The sequence below is a fragment of the Camellia sinensis genome, unplaced genomic scaffold (assembly GCF_055761805.1).
Source record: "Camellia sinensis isolate YWXY unplaced genomic scaffold, ASM5576180v1 Unanchor1, whole genome shotgun sequence".
Classification (NCBI taxonomy): Eukaryota; Viridiplantae; Streptophyta; class Magnoliopsida; order Ericales; family Theaceae; genus Camellia; species Camellia sinensis.
In genome coordinates, this window is record NW_028128987.1 from 16,932,604 (window position 1) to 16,948,963 (window position 16,360).

Consider the following 16,360-nt stretch of genomic DNA (forward strand, 5'->3'; position numbering starts at 1 on the left):
ATATATATATATATAATCTGAATGATGGAAAAACCTAGATGTAATTTATCCAATAATGCAGGTTCAAGTTCTGCTTTGTGACTTAATTTCACTGTTTTAGATTCAGTCAAGCTATTAGGTTACGACTTTGCATTATTTAGTGCCCTTGTCAGCGTCCTTATAAGTAGTAACTTAAAGAGTCAATTTGAAAAGAACTTTTAACAAACCAAACCGAATAGTAAATTATTTAGCTTACGTTTGGGAAGAAAATTTTGGGGCTTTTTTGGCTATTTTAGCCACAAAAGACAAAATAGACTATTTTAGCCACAAAAAACAAAACATCACATCCAACCCATAATCATTACTCTTCTCTCACAAAAAAAGTCAAAAAAGCCAAAAAGCCAAAAAGCCCTTCCCAAACCAAGCTTTTTAGCCCAGGCTAAAATAGCCAAAAAAGCCAAAAAGCCAAAAAGCCAACCCACTTCCCAAACGTAGGCTTAGACTTTAATTTGAAAACTTAACAAGTTATAAAGTGTGTTCAAATTTAACTTGTTTGCCCAACAAATCAAATGAACTTCTAACAAACTAATATGAGCTTAATAGCTTGATTCATTTAACAACCTTGATCTTACATCCAAGCAGGAAAAATTTCAAATTGTATCTGAATAAAAGGCATAGGCTAGGGCTTCAATTCCAGCCAGCTCATGTAATGGTCCTAATACACCAAACAAATTTCTCCTTGAACCCACATTGCACAACGAACTAGAGGGGGTAGAAGCCACATTCCACAAAGAAACTAGTGTCAAAAAGCTACTTGAGGTTCATTACACTCACCGTTGGAGAAGGATCACATGCAAATACAACTTAAAATCACACCATGAGTTTAGGCTTGGAAAAAAAAAAAAGAAACCGTAAAGATGAAACAAAAATACCATCTTAAAACCCAAGCTATGTCGAAAACTTTTAGTCAAGAAAATGATTCCTTGAAAATTCAAAATCTGTAAAGCCTATCGCCTCCGCATTCCTTGTCCATGACCACCACGGAAAGCAGCTCCACCACGCCCTCTACCACCCATGGCACTTGCTGCTGCATCTCCCTGTGCACTCTCAGACTGCATTTTCAACATCAATTAGGACCATAATAAGAGTTAAAATCACATCAAACAAAACAGAATTGCATCACAGATTCACAGGTAAAATCAGGACTCAGACAACCCAGAACACCTGAAGTTATCAAAGCCATGAGATCCATGAAAGTATAACAGGATACAGGGTACAATTGCTCCCACATGTAACCAGCATCCAAGTGTGTTTTCCTTGTACAGTTTGAGTAAAGAGCAATATCATATATTACATTACCATTATGTATCACGTGTTGTGATACCCTACATACAGAAATGTGCATACAATACATGGCATCAACAATAAATTAATAATATCTTTGAAAAGATCGAGAAAACCAAATAAAAGAATAAATAGCCCACATCCTCTTATCAATAGATTCATGACTCAATGAAACACCGTCAACGACAAATAATAAATAAAGAAGTCAACTCATTGGACTCCCAATCATTAAGAATTCTAAAAAAAATTGAATTTCAAGAAGTCGAAGCCAAATATTGAAAATTCATCTAGGCAATGGAAATATTATGAAACTAAGAAAGGTGATTCAAATGAAGGAACAAAATCTGAAAAGAGGCCTCACCCACCCAAATATCCTCCCAAAATCAAATAATCTCTCCTCATTAACCACAATGAGTTGAGTAAATCTAGAGAAAAAATAGATGTAGTGAGAAACAAATTTCCATGGAGATCTAGAATTCCCCCAAGTCCCATCAATTGGTATCCATCCCATACTTACTCTTATCAACAGAACACGCCAAGGACTCCCTCTCCCAAGGAAACATCCATCACCACTTCGCAAGCAAAGCAAAGTTCTTAGCTACAATATTACCCAAAGCATGACACCCCAACCCCCGCCCCACTTCTCTTTTGGGCAGAACAACACTTCCCAAATGACCAAGTGAACTTTATTCCCCTCGTCACTACGTTTCAACAAAAAGTCGCTCATAATTTTTCAATCTTATTTGCTACCCCCTCGTTAGACAGAACGGAATGGACCAAGATAAACCTAATCCCCTTAGAAATTAAAGCCCTCTTCCACCCTTTCAGTCTTTTACCAATCTTCCCAATGAAAGGTGCATAAAAATAATAGGATTGCCCCTTCACACTAGTTTTAAATACTTCATTGCAGAGATACGATTGGACACCCTATCAACCCAGCCAATTTTTGCGAAACAATCTGTGAAAGATTAATAACCACTATGGCACGTCTCCAGAGATTAACCTTGACCCCAAAATTTGTCTCCATTCAACACTACTTATATCAGAAACTTCAAGGGACTACACATTAAAAAAGACAGACGCCCAGTACTTGAAGTGGTCACAAACAAAAAAAACCAACTTCGCAAGTTTACAATTTAAAAGGTAAAACATACTCCAAATGCTAAAGAGAACCCATTGTTCATCCTTTTAATATTATCAATGAAAGATTCTAAGCTAGCTTTCAATAACTAAATTTTATAAGACACTGAAACAGAAATAGCCAGTAACAACTTGAGAGCCAGGAGGTTAAAGAAACCACACTTTCTACAATATCTATAGAAATGCCTATGTATGATAAAAACAAGTGGAGAAGGCATTCACTATCAACACTTTAAAATAAAAGTTCACATTACCTTTGGGTTTTTCACAGTCTCATCCACACTTAAGATAAGACAAGCTGCCTCAGTAGCGGCATTTATGGCATTGATCTGCAACAAAGTTTTGAAAATTATCATAGTTGTTGACAACTTTAAAACATCAACAAGAAAACAACAGATGTCTTCAACCCATAACCGAGTTAAAATGGGTAACTACCTTGACAACTGCTGGCTCCCACACAAAGTTAGCAAATGAATCAGCAATTCCAACAGTGTTGATATCTACTCCATAGAGTGCACCTTCACCTGTTCAAAATCCCGCAACATTCTTAACAATATGTGGTGGACATAAGTTCAGTAATAAAATACTTTGGGTGTGTTTGGTTTGGTTTTGGGAGATAAATTTTCAAAAAAAATCTTAGGGAAAGAGTTTAGAAATTTGTTTGGTTTGTTTGGTTGTATATTTTGGAAATAGTTTTTGAGTGTGGGAGTTTATTTTGGGATGATTTGATATTTTGTCGTAGTTGAGTAGATGCGTGTGAGAGAAAAGTGATTGAGAAAGAGAGAGGAGAGACCAAAAGTGATTGATTGATGTGTAAGAGATAGAAAGTGATTTCGGAATTTTTTTTTCCAAAATCACTAAACCAAACAAAATTTTAGAAAATTTTCTAAAATTTGTTTCTCAAAAACAAACCAAACAAGGCCTTTGATTTTTTAGAATCTAGAGAATTTATCATATATTTTTCATTAAATACATAATCACCCACTTTACTTCTCAAACAATTTGTTATTATCCCAAATATTACAAAGAATTTTGCATTTTTCATTTCAAATTACATCGAATAATTATAATAGCAGTATTTCCTCAAATCTCTGGAATTCAAAATCAACTCCCCAACCCTGAATTTGTCACCAAGGTGGCACGGCAAGCACTGGCCTAAAGCCACCTAAATAATTTCCTAGACCTAACCATCCAACCTACAAGTCATTCTAACCAAACACAAGGCACCACAGTACAGGAAATGGATGGAAGACAGTAAAAACAATCATTAATTCAATGGTTTTGCATGGGCAGAATGCCAGTGTCAAGTTCTAGCACAAAATATAACACAGAAAGAGGCAAACCTGATTGTAATGCATGCTTTTGTCTCAGTTTATTCAGCACATCAGTTGCATCAAAGCCCGCGTTGTCACAGAGTTGTCTTGGGATAACCTGCAACACATGAGATGCATTATAATTTCAACCAGTCACACATTCTTAAACTTCATACAAATTATAATTAGACAATTACTGATCCGGAACTAGTGTCCTGCATCAATACACTACAAAAACCTCATGGAAAATACACAAATACTAATTTTTCCACTGAAGAGGTAAAAACCAATTAGCGACATTATCAGAAGTACATTCAACCAAAACTTGCAACAAAACCATGAAATATGGTAAAGCAAACCTCCTATTTACAATAGGTTTTATTATCACTCAAAATAGTATAACACAACAACTTTAAAGTAATCTAAACCATTTTTAAGAAAGTATTAAAATTGCCAAATGATGGTTTTAAATTGTAGTATAGGCCAGCACAATGGTTGCGACCGTGTGTAACACCATCATTACCACCATGGTTTTAAATCATAGTATAGGCTGGTACAATGGTCACCGTCACATCACATGTAATTGGCATCAGGAGTATCAACCGATGGTGTAACAGAAATAGAAAACTGAACATGTGAATTTTTTTTCCAAGTATTAGCAAATGCCAAAACACTCGTTGATAAGCATGCTCTAACTTTATTTATCACAAATTGAATGTTTGCAATGTGTTTTAATCAAACGTTGCAGCATCTAAAAATATATTTTCTAAAATAATTTTATATTGTTTTCAAAGCAAAATAATAGATAATTTCATATTGCAAGAGAATTTTCAATTCACACAAATAATGAAAGGTAAGAAAATGATCAATTCATAGCAAATTTTATTCTAAGCAGAAAAGACACCCCATAACACCTACCTCAAGAGCTTTTGCATAAGAGTTTATAAAAAGCTGAGACTTCCCAGATATTGTCCGTGCATGCTGCCGCAAGTATCGGCTTATCTCCATCTGCAACCAAGAACATAGTTTAAATCATCAAGGCATTAAATATCCTGAGATTTTGAGAATAATTTCTAAAAGTAGATGTAAACCCATACATCTATCGCACCACCACCAGCAACCACAGTAGAGTTCTTCAAAGCCCTCCTAACAATCATGATTGCATCATGTAGACTCCGTTCTGCTTCCTCAATGAACTGAAAATATTCAAAACAATAAGGGCGGGCCAAGATAAAACTAGTATACACGTGTTTGCTAGGCATATAATGACACACCTGATCAGCTCCACCGCGTAGAACAATAGTGGCTGTCAGACCTGATGGGCATCCACTAAATATGTTAAACCGTTCATTCCCAACTTGCTTTTCCTCAAAAATCTCACAGAACCCAAGAACCTTGGAACAAATCAAAGCTCAGCCAAATCAGCTGGACTTACAATAGAGAGCAAAGGGTCATTTACTAAAGCATGAAATTACCCTAACAACCAACACATCTAACTGTTGAATGCTTCATTTGCTAATTAAATACTTCTGGGACAAAAAGCAAGGCAGAAACCTCGTCAATAATGTTATTAACAGATGTCTGTACAGTTCCACCCGTTGCAGCTGCAACTCGCTGCAGATCCTCCTCTGTAACACGACCGGCACAAAATATATCCCGATCTGCAAAATACTGATCACACACAAACCATTTGAGAATTCTGTTTTGGCACTCACCAACCTACTAAAATAGCCACAAATGTCACACTTATGTAGTCTACATGCACAGAAAAGAAGATTTCTAAATCAAAAGCGCCCCCCCCCCCCCCCCCCCCAACCATGTGAGAGAGGGCCTATACATCCATAATGGATGAGGATAGCGATCTTCAAAGAAAATTCGCAAAGTAAAAGCATCATAGATTTTCTTCCCACCACATGCATCCTAGTGAGGCATATGTTGGCACCATCAAAATTAAAAAACGTCTTTTTAAAGGTCATCAAGCAACACCTTGCTGCATAGTTGGAATTGACATTTATATCTAAGAATATGATATATGGCCAAGTCTACTAATGAATTTACCAATGGCTTTGGAATTAATGAAATTGAAACAAAAAGACAACTGCATCAGTATTTGGGATATATTTAAACATTTTGAATGAATTCATGTGCTAGTGTTCCATGGAAATAAAAGTTAATATGCACTAAGAGAAAAGTATAAGTCACGAACCTGAGTGGCTAGATCACCAATAGCCAGCCGAGAAAGAACAATTTTGGCCCCACTCTTCACACATTTATCCAATTTGTCATATATGATGTTCCATTCTGCATCAACAATCGACTGATACTGTGATGGATCTGAAAGTCTACAACAAATAAGAAAATCAATCAGGTATGTTCAGCACTTCACAATAAAAGAACGTTAACAACAATAATCCTACCTTATTTCTGCATTTTCTTTCTCCGATTTTAGTTCCAATTCAACATTTAACAGAAGAATCTTGGGATTTAAAAACTTTTTCGGTTGCTGTTCAAACCCCAGCATATGAGAAGGTCTTTTTGAAGGCTACACCATTTACAAGAAAGGAGTCCCGCATATTACCTCCTGGAACCTATAAATGCAAACCAATTTTCCCAAGGCATTAATTATTTTGAACTATTATCTCAAGCCAATGCCAAATTCATTAAGAAAATATACTATAATAAGGGAAAAGCTGTAATATGATCTATGTGGACCAATTCAAATCAACTCAAATGTCATAAGCAAGAACACTAGTGCAAATCCATGCATATACACAGATCCATATATACAGACATATAAATCAACAAAACCTAACAGCCTAAATTCAAAGTATCAAAAAACTACATTTATTGCAATTTTTCTTCATTTTGAAACATTGGCAATTTGGCATAGGGAGACAGAGATGCATCTATTGAGTGGTTATGGATTTCCATGTTTCTCATCTTTTAGCATTAAATTGTGAGCCTTACTAGTTTATTTATTGCAAACAGATACTTTTCCATTTTCTATGACTTATAAGGGGAGACATTAACATTTTTTTCTGGCAGACATTCTCTAATCATAAGATATATCACCTACAGCATGCCACATTACATATAAACTTCTGCGTTCTTCACTACACATATTATTTGCTAAAATTTATTACCAAGGCAATGGCAAATCTCTATACTGTGATTTTTGAGTACCAAACAGAAAGATATTGAAAAAATTAATATATATGGTAACATCACCAGATCCAATATATTATATCATTTCTTATCAGTGTAATGTCTATTGAAAGAGAAATACCTCAAATAGATATTCAAGATTTTGAACCTACAAATATTTTAAATGACGCCATAAATTTGAACTTGTCTATGGCACAACGAATATTTATCAGCAGAATAATTTTCACCGCACAACAATGGTGAGATTCATCATATATAGCAGCTAAAAATCTACAGAAATTAAGATTGAAAAGAATCTCATGTCTAAACAAGTAGATCAGAGGTGCAATGCAACAAAATAAACAAAAATACAACATTCAGTGTCAAATATGAGTACCTTCTTGATTCCAATCATATTTAGCCTGTCATCATAGCCAATTGCAATGACAGCATCAACAACCATAGATGCAAAGAACTCCTTTTCTCCACCAATGAGCTTTGAAGAGAGAGTTGTAGCAGCACATTTTGCCAGTAAAATTTTCTTCTCTTCCAGACTTTTTCCTTCTATGCTAACAGCAAGTTCTTTGATCTTCTCAATTGCCTATTGTGTAGCATGCAATATGAAGTACACATAAGAACAAAGCTCTTGAATGCATCAACAAAAAAATGATACAAAAACAAACTGGGACAAAAAAAAATATATCAAAACGTATACCAAATTGCTTGCAGTGCGGTAACTCCGGATCAGATTTTGAGGGTGGACCCCATCCTCAATAAAAGGCTTGGTCTCCTTCAATAACTCCCCTGCCAGCAGAACTACCGTGGTGGTTCCATCACCAACCTACGCCACAACCAGAATATTTGCAGAAGTGAAAAGCTTACAACCATAGAAGTGTCATATACAAGTAAGTGGAGCTGTTTTCTACAGCCAAACCCACCTAAGACATTCGAAGGTAACTAATTCTTAGCGCACCAGGAGGATCACTAATTTTGCGTGTTTGCATGAGGTATTTTTGGCCACACAGCAGCAAATAATTGCCCCCTCACCCCAAAATTTAGGGTTACTCTAACTGACTAAATTTAAAAACTATGTATTCTTAAAGACAAACACAATTTTTTATGAATCAATCAACAAAAAATAAAAAAATAAAAAAAAAATACAAACACAATTTTTAAATGAGATAGTACAATAAAGACCAAACCACAAACTAATTTTCTCCTTTACATTTCAACTTCTCAAGAACCCAAGTGTTTAGTTAAAGTATAATTTGGATTAACAATAAAAATGAGGCCAACGCCACAAAACAACCACCCTGCACTACGAACCTATACAAAATTCGTATGGCCATAGTTTGAATACGAATCCCAAATGGAAATAAAAGTCATCCCTTTAGTATAATGGAACCATTGCCTAAAACCAATTCAGTAGACTTGATAAATTATCCACAACAGCAACAAAATTAATAGCAGTGGGCAGCAAGAATACCTCAGAGTCCTGTGACTTGGTAATGTCAACAAGGATCTTAGCCGCCGGGTGAACAATATCAAGAAGCTTCATGATGGTGGCACCATCATTGGAAATAGTACTATTGCCTTTGTCGTCATGGATCAACTTGTCCATACCCCTGGGACCGAGCGTAGTGCGAACCACATCGGCGACAGCAGCACAAGCATTTATGTTGCTAACCAGCTGTGCCTTCCCTTGGGACGTGTCCGTGCCTTCCTTCAGCAAGATGATCTGGGGTTGCTGTTGTTTCCATCATCACCACCACATCCAGAAAAAAAAAAAAATGAAAAGAATCATCAAAATCAACAAAGTAAGTTATCTTTATTGCACATTATCCTCGGTTTGGGTGCCGAGAAAATAACAGTTGAAACTTAGGTATTAGATTTTCTCAGCAACTGGCCTGTTCAATTTTCTCAGCAACCAATCGGAGTAAACAGAGAGAGCGAGAGAGAGAGCTTACCAGCATAGCTGCCATTGGAAGTTGAGCAGCTTAGAGAGAGAGAGTAGAAATGAAGCGCGAGCTTGGGAGAGGAGAGAGAACAGCGGCGTAGTAGATCGGTGGGGAGTGGAGAGGGGGTTAGGGTTTTGGTTCCTTCGGTTTAGCTTTTGCGGTTTAGATGTTTCGGCCCTCTTCTAGGTTTTTTATTTTTATTTTTTTTTCATGACTCTTCCATTTCTTCCCAGAAAAAATTCAAAAAAAATAAAATAAAATAAATATTGAAGTTACAATTAAGAGATAAATTTTTGTATAGTATCAGGTGACATGACGTTTCACTACAAGTAAATGTGTATATCATCTATTATTTTTTAAATACTTAACATAAATATATTGGATTATACAATTACAATTAATCACAATAATAAAATATATTACATGACATACACCTTATTTGAATCTAAAAATTACTCAAGTTATTGGCTTTATTGTTAGTTAAATTTAATCAATTTTGAGTTTCCAATTTTTTTAGTTTACAACTAAGGGCTTCATTATAAGTTAAATTTATTTGATCTGGAATTTATTATTTTTTGTGTTTTTTTTTTTTTAATAAATTTTTTTCATATTTTAATAATTTATTTTATTTTATTTTTTAGATACACATAATCTAAGGAATTGTTTGGAGTGATTTACTTTAGATCATCTTTTTATTTTATTTAGGTCACGTCACTTCTTATTTTGGTTGCATCACTTCTCTACCACATTGCATAACTTTTCATAATAAGTTAAAAAGTATACTTATTTAGATCATCCCAAACAACCTCTGAATGTTCTCGAAAAGTAAATATTTGTGAAAAATCTATAATAAAAAAATAATAAATATATTTTTTTGTATTTAGTGAATTTTTTTAAAAATAACAAAGTATATATATTTTAAGTGTATTTAGATTAATTAGATCTAAAGATAAAAAAATTTAAATTGATTAAAATATTTAAAAAATTCACAAAAAAAACTAAAATTATGCATATTAAAAACTCAAAATTTGTTTTCAAAAACTCCAAAACTAATCAGTGTGTTTGGTTTTAATTTTCTGAATTCAATTTTTTAGAAATTGAGTTTTTTTTTCGTTTTTCAATTTTTTTTTTTTAGTGAATATTTTTAAAATTTTAAGTAATTTTTTTACTTTTTTAGATGTACCTTATTTAAATATATCTAAATAGTAAAATATTTGTAAAAAAATTAATAAATACACCAAAATATGAAAAATTTATTAAATTTTCATTTTTTTGTATTTTTGGCATTTAATGAATTTTTTAAATAATTTTTCACAAATATTATACTTTTTAAGTGTAATTATATTAGGTGTGTCTAAAAATGAAAAAAAAAATACTTAAAATATTAAAAAAATTTAGTGAAAAAAAATATATATGAAAAACAAAAAAAAGTAAACTTTTTTGAAAAGTGAATTCTGAAAATGAAAACCAAATTGAGTGAATAGGATTTTTATTATGATTTTAAATAACAATATTAAACTATGTATCAATATCGTAATACAATTAATATTAAATAATTTTATTTGGTATATGGTCAAATAACAGTATCGAAAATAAAAAATTATAGTACATAATAATCAATATTTAAAACTCTTATTTTGATATGAAAAATGCCTAATCTCTCTATTTTATCACCTCTAATTACATCTCTAATATTTGGGACATTATTGAGGGAGTATGGGTGGAAATTGGGGGAGACGGGGCCACTCTAGTGTAGCAGTAACTGTTGTTCTTCAAACAATAGCATTTTGGCCAAGTCTTGTGTGTTCCAATGAGTAGCCACATAATGATGGTGTTGTGTGCATTTTAACGGTCTATCTGTGCACAATCAATCCTTCAACTATATTATAATATAAATTTTTGCAACAGTTGAATGGTTGATTGTGCATAGATGGACCATTCAAGTGCACACAATACAATGGCTACTCATTGGAATGCACAAGGCTAAAACACCATCGTTTCAAGAGAAATGAAGATGATGGAGAATTTATCTGAAAGAAAAGGTAAAGGGTGAATAAATTAGTTGAACTTACAACAGCCTCTTTTTCTCATTTTTTTTTTTTTTTTTTTTGAGAACATAGGAAACATTATATTAATAAAAGACAATAACAGTACATAATTAGGCCATTCCAACCAAACAAACAACAAAAAAATAAATTCGTTAAAAAACAGTTACGATCCAGGGAAAATAACTGATCTGCTCAAAGATGTGATCTGGAAAGCAAGATCTGCTTGAAAGCACGGCGTTTCCACTGATGTCGTTCCTGTCGTTGTTGCCCAACTCCACCACTGCTTCCACCAGAGAATGAAGAACACCCACAATGGTATGGAAAAGAGTTGAGAGAGGAATGAACCATTGTGCGTGTAGAAAAATCAAAAATCTATGCCAAAAGTGGAGGAGAAAACTCTCAAAACTCTGATTTCAGATGTAAAAAATTTAGATTTACCCTTTAAAACTGTAGATCTATACTCTAGGAGTACAAATCTACATTTTAGAAGTGTAAAACGAGTCACCAGAATGTCATCGGAAAACCACTGGAGCATTGCCGAAAATCTCTTAAGAGAGAAAGAGTCTGTTCGCTCTCTCTTTTTCTAGAACTGCTCTTCTACAATAGCCCTTTTAATATCACTTATAAGTTATAATTTTAAATTATTAATTCAAAAGATTTGAAATAAGTTATACATTTGTCTGGTGTAAAATTTCATAAATTATAATATATATATATATATATATAGAACTTGTTTAAATAAATAAGTTGTCGCATAACTTGCTGTTAAATATTTAAGATTTTCTCAAAAGTTATAATTAAGACAAAAGAATTGAGATTTTTTTGTCCATACATGTTTAAAGATTTCAATTAAGTTTTAAAAAAATTCAAATTGTAATTTAAGAAAATCTACTGTTTTTTAGTCAAGTAAGTTAAGTTTATAATATAAAATTACCACTAAACATCATTAGTCAATTTTTAAAATCAAATAATCTAAATAAATTAACTTATAAGTACTATCAAATAAACTAAATCTTGTTTGTTTATATGCCGTTTGCTAACACTTACGTTTTCAGTTTTCTGTTTATATTTAGAAAATTTTAAAAAACTCAAATAAAAACTTGTTTGGTAAAATTTTTGATTTACAAATCAGTGGTCTCAGTTTATAAATTTGGTCAAAAAATGAAAACACAAAAAATGTGTTTCCGTTTTGAGTTTTGAGTTTTTTTTTTTTTTACCACCTAACACTAGTCACCACCCGCTACCATTTTCTACCACCGTCTTCCGCCACCACCACCCACCCACTCGCCGCTACCACCCACCACCCGCTACTACCATCCACCGCCCGTCACCACCACCCACCTTGCCACCACTACTCACCACCCACCTGCCACCACTAGCCACCCACCACCACCAGCCACCTGCCACCCACCCGCCACCACCACCCACCACCACCACCACCACCACTATCACCCGCCACCTACCCGCCACCCACTTGCTACCACCACCCACCACCCACTCGCTAGCACCTATCACTCGCAACCGTCACCCACCCACCTACCACCCGCCACCTACCTGCCACCACTAGCCATCCGCCACCCACCTGTCACCACTACCCGCTACCACTACCATCACCACCACCACCCATTCGCTACCGCCCACCACCCACTACCGTCACCTACCCACCCACCTGCCACCACCCACCACCACCCGTCATCCGCCACCAACCTACCACCACCCGCCACCACCACCACCCACTCGCTACCACCCACCACCTGCCACCGTCACCCACCGCCACCTACCCGTCACCACCACCCACCCACCACCACCCGCCATCCGCCACCACCGCTACCACCACCCACTCGCCGCCACCCACCCACCCACCCACCACCACTACCCACCCGCCACCACCAGCTACCCGCCACCCACCGTCACCACTTTCCACCACCGTCGTCCGCCGCCACTTGCCACCACTTGCCATTTCTCACTCTTTTTTATATTTTTAAAATTTTTTAAACATTTTGTTAATTACCAAACGCGTTTGTAGTTTATGTTTTTTTAAAAATAAACAATCCATGGATTGATGGTTAATCCAAGAGACTGGAGGTTAAACTATTATTAAAGAGTGGGTTTGGTAATTGTATTCTAGCAGATTTTTTTTTAAATTTTTTTTGTGTCTTTAGTTAATTATTTTTTCTAAAAAAATTTAAATTTTTTATTTTGAGGTTATATTAGAATCATTTAAAAAGTAAATAAAAAGTTTAAAATTTTGAAAAAAGACTATAAAGACAAAAAAAAAAAACTTTAAAATTTTATTTATTTATTCTTGTAGTGAACTTTCTTTGATATTTTCAAAATAACAATTACTTATAAATTCTTTTAGACTGAATGAACCTGAAAATAAAAGCTTTTGATCCAAATTTTTAAAAAAAATCATTTAAAATATATATATATATATATACAAAAATTTAACTGTTATGAATTTTCAAATATGTTCAAATTTGATTTATTTACCTTTCCAGCCGATGATCTCAAAAGAGTTTGTTGAACATAAGGTGTGCTCAAGTAATTTGATTTAGTGGTGCAATTAGTATACTAACTAGTGTACCAACATATTATTATTGACCTACTCTATTATACAAATTATAAATATTCAAAACTTTTAAATTATGTCACATCATCTGTTAGTATATTAATTGGTATAAACCCCATTTGGTAAACTTATTTGTAGCTTAAAGCCACTTATAGCTTAAAATAACTTATTTTGGAGTATTTGGTAAAAATTATTTCACCAACTTATAGCTTAAATAAAGCTAATTTTCAACTTATTTGGAAAGTGGGTCTGGAGATGCTTAAGTTCATAACTTAAGCACGCAGCTGTGTAGTGGGTGCTAAAATGACTTAAATACCCCTCCTAATCTCCATTATTTACAAAAATGGCATTATATATACCCGTCTGAAAACACTGTTCACTCTCTCTCTCGATGAAATCGATTTCCAGTAGTGTGGAGGCGATTTCCGGCGTGTCAAGGTAATTTCCGACGTTATGCTCTCTCTCTTTCTCTCGATCTCGATGAAGATGAAGATCTGGGTTGCTCGTAGATGAATATCTGGGTTGATCCAAAGTCGCCGTCATCGCGATCTCAAGGCATCGCGATCTCAAAACCCTAGGCATCGCGATCTGCCGTCGTCTCTCTCTTTCTCTCTCTCTCTCTCTCTCTCTCTCTCTCTCTCTCTCACGAACCAATAAACCATCTCCGGCGCTGTTCAGGCGGGTGAACGGTGACGAGCGGCGGCACTCCCTCTCGGCCGTTCCAGATCGCGGCGGTGGCTAGGTTGCAGATTTCCGGCATACGGAAGGTTCATGAGGAAGGAAGAGAAGAAAAAAAAATTTAAAAAATAATAATTAAAAACAAAAATAAATTTATTTGGTAATTTCTTTACCAATTAAAAACAAAAATAATCAATTAAAATAAATTGCACAATTTAAATAAATTTATTTCGATTAATATCAATAAATAATCAATTAAAAACAAAAATAAATTTATTTGGTAATTTCTTTACCAATTAAAAACAAAAATTAAAAACGAAAATAATCAATTAAAATAAATTGCACAATTTAAATAAATTTATTTCGATTAATATCAATAAATAATAATTAAAAACAAAAATAAATTTATTTGGTAATTTCTTTACCAATTAAAAACAAAAATTAAAAACGAAAATAATCAATTAAAATAAATTGCACAATTTAAATAAATTTATTTCGATTAATATCAATAAATAATAATTAAAAAAATAATAATAAAAATAATAAGTAAAAACAAAAATAAATTTATTTGGTAATTTCTTTACCAATTAAAAACAAAAATAATCAATTAAAATAAATTGCACAATTTAAATAAATTTATTTCGATTAATATCAATAAATAATAATTAAAATAATGATTAAAAACAAAAATAAATTTATTTGGTAATTTCTTTACCAATTAAAAGCAAAAATTAAAAACAAAAATAATCAATTAAAATAAATTGCACAATTTAAATAAATATATTTCAATTAATATCAATAAATAATAAAAAAAATTGTAATAGTTGTTCTAATTTATATTAATGAAAACAAAATAAAATAATAAAAAAATGAAATAAATGAAATGACATTTATATTAATTGATATTAATTGTAATGAATTAATAAATTAAACAAAATTAACAATTGATACTGTTAATGAAAATAATGATTTATGTGATACTAATTATTTAGTATTAATTCAGATTAATTAAGCCACTAATTGATATTAATTAATAATTTTAGTATTAATTGATACTGATTAAGCAATTAATTGATACTAATTAATTTATAATGGAAAAAAATTATTACAATAATATTTCTATTACATTTTTATCAAGTGTATCAATTTTTATATTAGTTGATACTAATTAATACTAATTATATTAACTTTTATAAATGAAATATTTTTTTAAATTAAAATTGAAAAAAAACTGACAAAATTATCATTTTTATATTATATAAGGGCAAAAAAGTCAATTGTACAGAAAAAGCTATTTACAACTTATTTACGAAACACTATTCTGCTACTTAAATCTATAATCACATAGCTACACTAAACAGGTTACCAGCTTATGCTCACAACTGTAAGCTATAATCTATAATCACTTTTCCCACAGCTTTACCAAACGGGGCCATAGTATTATTCAATTTGATTTGTATAGCGTTTGGTTTGAGTTTTTTGGATTAAATTTTTTGAAAATTGAGTTTTTTGGTTTTTGTTTTTAGAGAATATTTTTAAAATTTTAAACATTTTTTTTTTACTTTTTTAGATGCACTTTACTTAGATGTATCTAAAAAGTAAAAAATTTGTGAAAAAATATTTTAAAAAAATTAATAAATACATAAAAATACAAAATATGTACGGAATTCTTGTATTTTTTTTGTATTTTTGGTATTTAGTGAATTTTTAAAAAGTTTTTTTCACAAATTTTTTACTTTTTAGGTATATTTATGTTAGGTATGTCTAAAAAGTAAAAAAAAATTTGCTGAAAATATTAAAAAAATTCAATAAATACAAAAAAAATACGAAAAACAAGAAAGTAAATTTTCTGCAAAGAATTTTTGAAAAGCTCTAACCAAGCATACTGTGAATTTGATAAACTCACCAATAACCTTTCATAATAAGGCTAAGTTTGACATAATACAAAAAAGTCAGAAAGTCAAAAAATTACTATCCTATTTAAGACACATCATCTTATTTCATATTACTTCTCTACCACATCATTTTAAATTTAACTCATATTTTATAAAATATCAAAAACTACACTTATTTAAATCATTCTAAACCACCCCTAAAAACATATGCAAGACCCAATTATCTATTATCATGCACCTGAAGAGGTGTGTTCCACGGAAGGACAAAAAGCAGGTATGTCCAATTTGC

The 16,360-nt window shown here is 32.6% G+C and overlaps 1 pseudogene across 1 annotated transcript; it reads right to left on the minus strand.

The window, feature by feature from the left end:
• Window positions 1–554: 554 nt before the first annotated feature.
• Window positions 555–9,058, minus strand: LOC114286339 (T-complex protein 1 subunit eta-like; annotated as a pseudogene). The gene is made up of 14 exons (XR_014357497.1): window positions 8,888–9,058; window positions 8,407–8,667; window positions 7,636–7,761; window positions 7,318–7,521; window positions 6,194–6,364; window positions 5,983–6,118; window positions 5,331–5,447; window positions 5,051–5,170; window positions 4,874–4,972; window positions 4,695–4,784; window positions 3,807–3,894; window positions 2,899–2,987; window positions 2,718–2,792; window positions 555–1,091 (listed from the first exon to the last, which is right to left on the minus strand). The product of XR_014357497.1 is annotated as a T-complex protein 1 subunit eta-like (transcript).
• Window positions 9,059–16,360: the final 7,302 nt, after the last annotated feature.